The sequence below is a fragment of the Temnothorax curvispinosus genome, unplaced genomic scaffold, assembly GCF_003070985.1.
Source record: "Temnothorax curvispinosus isolate PA1 unplaced genomic scaffold, ASM307098v1 QBEX01000742.1, whole genome shotgun sequence".
NCBI lineage: Eukaryota > Metazoa > Arthropoda > Insecta > Hymenoptera > Formicidae > Temnothorax > Temnothorax curvispinosus.
In genome coordinates this window covers 1-8,019 of record NW_020210522.1, presented here as the reverse complement: position 1 = coordinate 8,019, position 8,019 = coordinate 1, and the positions used below count along the sequence as shown (strand labels likewise).

At 31.2% G+C, this 8,019-nt stretch overlaps 1 pseudogene; it reads left to right on the top strand.

Annotated features, from left to right (window-relative positions):
• The first annotated feature begins 979 nt into the window (after window positions 1–979).
• On the top strand, window positions 980–7,188 carry LOC112457986 (annotated as a pseudogene).
• The last annotated feature ends 831 nt before the right edge of the window (window positions 7,189–8,019 follow it).

The window sequence follows — 8,019 nt, the reverse complement described above, 5'->3', positions numbered from 1 at the left end:
ATAATAATAATAATAATAATAATAATTTGTAGTAAGTAATCAAGTATTTGTATGTATTTTCAATCATATTTGTTAGATAATATTTCCTAATAGTGTGTCAATTGCATTAATATTTTATAATTAATATTATTTTAAACTTTTAAAAGTTTTTATTAAATTTTTTGTCTTCTCCGTCCGATGGAATTAAAGGAGTTCGCGCGTAATATTACGACTTTCGTTCTACTTCTATGCGTTCGTTTTATGTAATAATGTTCTCTTTGCGTATATAATTTGAACACTGAGGATGGTTCGATATTAGAACAGAAACGTTTGTAACTATTTTTGTATTATTACACTGAATATATTAACACTGTCATCCTGTTACGGCTCGTTGCCCTTTATTTATTTATTTGATTTTAATTTTGTGAGCCTTATACATTATATTTCTTTTTTAACATGTTTTATACCGTACCGGTATTGCTTATAGTCTGCAAGAATACAGATGCATTCGAAAGATTTGTATTCGATATTATGGTAAATAATTAAAGCTTTTTGTAAATGTATAATTATATGTAATTTGCTCTTCTTTGTTGGCCTACATACATATTTCTAATACAGTTTCTTACATATGCATATTAACAATTACCATACTGTAATATATAATGGTCAATCATACATTACGTAATAATCAACATTGATTGAATGATTGTCCTGCACGCGATTGTCTTCATTCAGTTTCAACCATGATAGTAGTAGGGAGTGAATAGATACTGCGTGCTACCTGCATAAGTAGGTATATACATACATACAGCACATATTATTAATGATTTATTCATGTATCTCTTTTCCTCTTATTTTTATAATTGTGGAGCTAAGTTGTCGAGGAAATCTCAATATTACCAGCCTGTTAGATAAAATAATATTATGATAAATGCGCTATTATCTCGAAATGAGAAGAGGAGGAATGCTACACTAGGCATGCAGGATACATTCGGTATTAGCATCTGACTGAGAGACCACGCGAGAAGTTTTGCGCAACAATGTTAAGTCGTGCCATTTTTCTTGTTTGTTATATTTTAATGGGTGATCCCGTGACAGCGTCGAAACCATTGTCGATTTTATTGATAGAGCCTATTCCGTCGACCAGTCATCACGTCTGGACAGAACATTTGGTTAAAGGACTGCTTCGCAGAGGCCATCGTGTACACTTAATGAGCATACATGAGACTAAGGTTAAAGGAAAGCTTGCGCAGAATTTGACGTACGCCGTAAGTAAATGTTACAAAATTCAGAAACATTCTGAGAGACATAAATCAATTATTTGCAATTATTTATCAAACTAAATAAATAAATTAAAAACTTCTTTTCTTTGTCAGTAAAATTTAATAAGCGGTATTATTTGACCAAACTGACGTTACGTATAATGTCGTAATTACATTATTTCAATCATCGACGTTTCGACACTCGTTTTGTGTCCTTACCCAAAGTAATAAACCTATCTCATATTAGTCGCACAAATTAGTTAGTTATTAAATAAAAAAATATATAACTTTTCTATATTCAAATGTTGTTTTCTCTCTTATGTAAGATTAATACGCTTTCGGAGATGTTAATTTATCACATATGTCCTTTATGAGAATATGTTCTCTCCTGTATAGCGAAAAATACTTATTCTCAGGTTTTCGATGGTTTGATGCAAACTTATGAAGAAACTGAGGATTATAACCCAGCTGAATGGGAACAATACAGCGTACTTTATACGGCGTATTTTACATATCAGTGGGGTATTCATGCATGTGACACAATGATAAAAACTAGAGGAGCGAAACACCTTCTGGAAATGATCAAAACAGTCGAGTTTGATGTTATAGTGCAGGACATTACTTTAACTCAATGTTTTTACGGATTATGGGAGGTAAAGCAATAAACTTTAGTGAACTTTAATTATTTAGTCTGCTTTAAAATTGCAAGCAACTTAGCAAAGTTGTTATCACTTGTTATCAAGTTGTTATCAGTTGTTATCAAGTTATAAATCAAGTTGTATTTGGGTGGCAAATTGAAAGTGCCTAGTCATCGCTGATCTCAGCGATAACCTTCACAATCGCTTCTTAGTTCAAGGTCATTCGCTAATTAGTTCAAACAGCGTTACAATGCGACTTTATTGGACTTTTCTAATGCACGAACTGCGAAAAGATATGTGAAATATTTTGTGGCACTCTCTGTACAGATAAATAGAATAACAATCGGGAAGTTATTAAAGCTGTGTAAATGTCATTTACATGAGTAGACAGTTATAACATGAGTAGACAGACGGAAATTAATTAAACATTTTACTGTAGGAGAAATCAATCATTTTTCCCGTATTTCAGTTTTAGCTCCTTCCATTATTTGTAGATACTGTTCTTTCAGGTTGCTAAAGGTAAGCCACCCATAGTAGGCTATATTCCATTCGGTCCTGCACCTTGGCTCAAGGATTATATCGGTGGTCCAAGTTATCCGACTGTTCGACCATATACACATGCAGCCATTGCGAAGCCTGAAGGTTTGTGGTTGAGAACATGGAATGCTCTATATTACACTGTCGATAATCTGATACGACATTACTATTTCTTCCCTATTATTCAACGACTTACTGAGAAATATGTAGGCCATGCAATCAGATCATTACATGAAATAGAAAGAGAAAGCATTAATATTGTACTAATTAATACCCATCCTGCGTTCGAGCCTGCGATCCCATTGCCACCGAACACCCTGGAGATCGCAGGATTGAATGCCCAGGCCGTACAACCAATTACCGGTGAAACAGTCGTAACGTATCCTAAGGTAAGAGAAATTATACATCTTACTTGAGAAACACAATTTAACAAAAACTGTGATAAGAATATTAACAAAAGAATTATAGGCTGTACTTTCAAAAACGTCCATGCTCAGATTTAGGTGAAACTTTGTGAATAGGTTCCTTTTAGATAAAAAACACGTATACCAAAAGGATTTTTTGCGACTCCAAAGTTTAGCCACTTTTTTAACATTTTTAACTTGCTGCCTCCGCGCATACATTTTCCACGCAAAACAAACCAAAACAGCTCTCAAGTAATGTAAACAACCATAAAGTCATACACAAAGTACAAATATATTAATTTGCTGCTTCTGCGTATACATTTTCCCCGCGAAACAAGGTGCTATACATAAGTTTAAGACTTTCCCTGCGTGGAAAGCTCACGCATGTTCTTTGGAGGCACACTATGTGTCTAGTTTAATAATAGTGGAGCCTCCCGCAGGGAGGCGGAACCTACTGCGTTCATGCATACACTTTTCACGCGAACCAAGGTTGACCCCCACCTCCTCCTGCTTTCGGGGGAGGTGCGGTGATGCACAAGATTGTTCCGCTATATTCAGGATATTGTAACAAATACTATTTTAATTAGCAATAAGTAAGATTTTGAGTAAATAATTAAATCAGGAAAATGTTTAATTTTGTGGTAAATATTAATATTAATATTAATGGCGTCCTCAATGATTTCAAAGATCTTGATAAATATTATCAAGGACCCTGAGTAACTTTCAAAAGATTTTAGCCATCGCTCGTTGCTATTATTAACAAAATAAATTTAATAGAACGTAATTTTCTACAACACCATAAGGAGGTATTTTTATTTTGTTGAAGCTTATATTTTTTTCGTTTACCCTCTTATATGCCAATCGATGTCTAACTAGCCTAGACAACATGCATGTCTAAAAAACGTTGTAAAGACGTTCTTTAGACATGGGTGCTGTGCAAGAATTAATATGCAAAAAATATATTTTTAGTATGCTCTATATTTCGAACATCTTTATATTTGAATAAATAACAATTCTATGTTATAATATTATTTTTATTTATTATTTAATTTTAATAATTAATTTCTAGAACAATCAGAATGAATTGCAGGCAGAGGATAAATATTGCACGGCATATTGCTAAACTTAAAAACGTAAAGATATTTCTTATAATAATATTCTATTTATAACAATAAATAGAATAAAAAAAATAAAATGTATGAATCTTATTTAAATAACTTTGATAATATAATTTCTGCTTAGATATAATCTACTTAAAAATGTATCGGATACCTACGATTATATTTTTTTATATTCAATACATATTTTTGTACATTAGCGAAATGTTTGGTAATTATTTACAACAGGGCTTTTTCGAATTTTGATATTTTCTTGCGGCTCTCTTAGTAAAAACCTTTGTTGTAACTCCGACAGTGATAATCAATCGGGGGAGCCCAAAAAATATGTACTCTACCAATTTTTTAACCAATTTTTTAAACCTATTTTTATACCTATTTTTTCCGACATGCCGGAACACACACACACACACGCGGGGAGTGCAAGGGGGGGCCTTCGGCCCCCCCCCCACACCCACTTTCGCCGGTAGGCAGCGTGGACCTCGCTTTACAACTTAAAGTATATGCTAAGGCTGCGGTCCGATTCACGCTCACAGCGCTGAAAGCATCGCTCTTTACAACGCTCTTCCATTTTTTTACAAGTTATTGTTATAAATAGAATATTATTATAAGAAATATCTTTATGTTTTTAAGTTTAGCAATATGCCGTGCAATATTTATCCTCTGCCTGCAACTCATTTTGATTCTTCTAGAAATTAATTAATAAAATTAAATAATAAATAAAAATTATATTATAACATAGAATTGTTATTTATTCAATTATAAAGATGTTTGAAATATAGGGCATACTTAAAATATATTTTTTAAGTTGTAAAGCGAGGTCCACGCTGCCTACTGGCGGAGGTAGGTGCGGGAGGGGAAGCCGAAGGCCCTTTTGCACCACCCCGCGCGTACGCGCGCGTGTGTGTGTGTGCATATATCTCCGAAGCTAGTTGAGTCCGACCCTTATAATACATATGTATATATATGTATACATGAAATGATTCGGGAAGACTCCCCCAACAACATATTTAAAAATAAACCAAATCAGAGAGGGGCCCCCTTTTATACATAAATACCAAAGAAAATTAAACGTTTGCGTGGAAAATTGAATAATATTTGAAAAAAAAATAGATTAAAAAATAGGTAGGGTACATATTTTTCGGGCTCCCTCGATTGATTATCACTGTCAGAGTCACAACAAAGGTTTTTACTAATTGTAAGAGAGCTGCAAAAAATATCAAAATTCGGAAAAGGCCTTATTGTAAATAATTATCAAATGTTTAGTTTACCATTATTTTGCAGGATGTGCGCGTATTTCTCGACGGAGCAAAGAATGGAGCCATCGTAATATCATTGGGAACAAATGTAAAATGGAAAAATATCGGCCTAGACAAGATTAAAACTGTTATACTTGCACTGTCGAAACTGAAGCAACGAGTGCTGTGGAAGCTAGAGATTGAAGTGTCATTTGAAATACCGGACAATGTAATGATTGTGAAATGGATGCCGCAAAGCGAAGTTTTATGTACGTTTCTCAATTCCTAGGAAAATATAAGAAACATGAGACATATATATTTTTTCGTAACATTTATTTAATTGGCTATTGCTCTTCGTACATTCTTTTATCAACGTAAAACATTGTTTCAAACAAGTTTCAGCTCTCTTTATTAACAATAAGGATATCTAAAAAATTTGAGTATTAATGCAATAGATACCATTCTCTTAAAAACTGCAGAAAATTACTTAATACGTAATGTACGTAATACTTAATACGTACTCTTACGTAATACCGATTTGAATTTTTATTTTAATCACCAGTGTTTTAGTAAAATATCGCGATAGACATACACAAAAACATCGCAAATACAAATGCTTTGTAGATATAAAAATGGTTATTGTCTAATGATAGCACAACTACATTTTTAAAATAACTGTAGTTTTAAAATAACTGTTAACAAAATCAATTTCTGTTGTATTAAGTTCATATAATTACCTCCGCGCAGTAATGTCTAAACGATTTTGTTTTATTTTATAATTTTTTCACACTTATTATAAAACAACTTCAGTTTTTAATTATTACAAATATATATTATAATTTCTTCATAATAAGAGAGTAGTTTTTATTACACTAAAAAACTCGTTTTTTGTTTAAAAATAATGTACAGGCAACAAAATTGTTGATTGAAAAGTTTATTATATCAGTTTAATCGGGACATACCTATACTGCTAATAAAATGTTTGTATCAATGTGAGATTTCCATAGTTGAGAATTAATATTTATTATAATACCTATACTTTTATGTTTAGCTCATAAAAATGTCAGAGCGATCTGGACACATGGTGGTCTTCTGAGTACGCAGGAAGCTATTTGGAAAGGTATACCAATGATCGTAATGCCTTTTTTTATGGACCAAAAATCTAATACAAGAATATTAGTAGCTAAAGGTGTTGGCATATACTTGGACATTAAAACTTTGTCCACACAGTCCATATTACACGCAGTTGAAGAAGTACTTTACAATGAAAGGTATTATATTTCGATCATGTTTTAATAATTATTATTTAAGCAGTAAATATTAACAATATTATACAATAAGCTACATAAGTAATGTCTAAACAGTAATGTTTAATATAGTATAATCTATTTAAAAATTCCTGTAAAAACAATTGTTTAGAAAATAATAAATTATAAAAAATTTTGCTTTTTCTGTTTGTGTATCTTGTCATATTTGGCTTTTCCTTTAATTAATATACGTTATGCTTGTTTTACATCATTAATAATAATATACATTTTTTTGTACAGTTATACAAGAAACATGAAACAATTATCTAGCGAATTCCGGGATCGGCCAATATTGCCATTAGATTTAGCTATTTGGAGCATTGAATACACCGTCCGCCACCCAAATGGAACTTTAGTAACGCCGTTGAGATCTCAGAGCTGGGTTGAACAAAATCTGATTGATGTCTACGCATTTTTGTTTCTTAATTTCTTCATAATATTGTTAAGTATATTTTTTGTAATAAAGCTATTGATTAATTTTTATTATAATTATATGTACACCGCATCTAAATTACGTAAGAGCAAACAAGCATAAGTCGTAGAAATATTAACAAGCTTTGCGTGTAGTTGCTGTATATGTATAATATTAATGTAAAAAAATGAATATAACGTAAATACTTATAGAAAATGTCGTATTAATTGCATTGATAGTTTAATTAATAATAAATTATGTTACACTGAATTGTAAATTAAATCAAGATTAAGATAAATATTAAAAACATTTAATAAAATATTTTTGATTAATGTATGTATAAAAATCAAAATAACACGTTATTGTTTAAAAAAATCTTTATTTAAACATTTACACAAATATAAATATTTTTTAGAATTCTCTTAACTGTAAGGAATAGAATTCCTTAGTAGAATTCCTTAAATGTAAGGAGACATATGTCCGTTTGTTTAAATAATGAAGTGTCTTAACCCAAAAACAATTTTAGAAGATTTGCGTCACAAATGAATGTAATAAATTCCCAAGGAAACGCGCATTGAATGTACATTAAACTTTGCATTAAATGCGGATATTTGTCCCGCATTTAATGCATATTATGGAAACGCAAACGTTCATTGATCAAAAAGCCTAATCGGATAGCTAGTGAACTCTGTACTATATTGGAATTTTTCTTCGTGCCCAGTTTTTAAGCATTGCTGTGAGCATATTCCAGTACAGCTATCACAGAAGAAAAGAACATTCTTATTTAGAAAATATCTTAATTTTTGACATGATAAATGTCATTTATTTAAAATTCTATTTATTTAAAATTCGACTTATATAAAATTTAAAAACTGTTAGGAATAGCCTTCTCTAAGACTTGATTCCGTTGTATCTGTTTGAATGAACGAACACAGCAAGACTCAAAATAAGGAGTGACTCGGAAAATCTTTTATAAATAGTCATGTTCAAATTCGTTTTATATATATTAAAATAATTCAAGAAAGATAGATAATATAATTCCATTGTTATAATTCAATACAGTACAGAGAAAATAATAGTTTATTAGGAAAAATTAGTTTACCGCACGAATATAAAAAACGGACTAA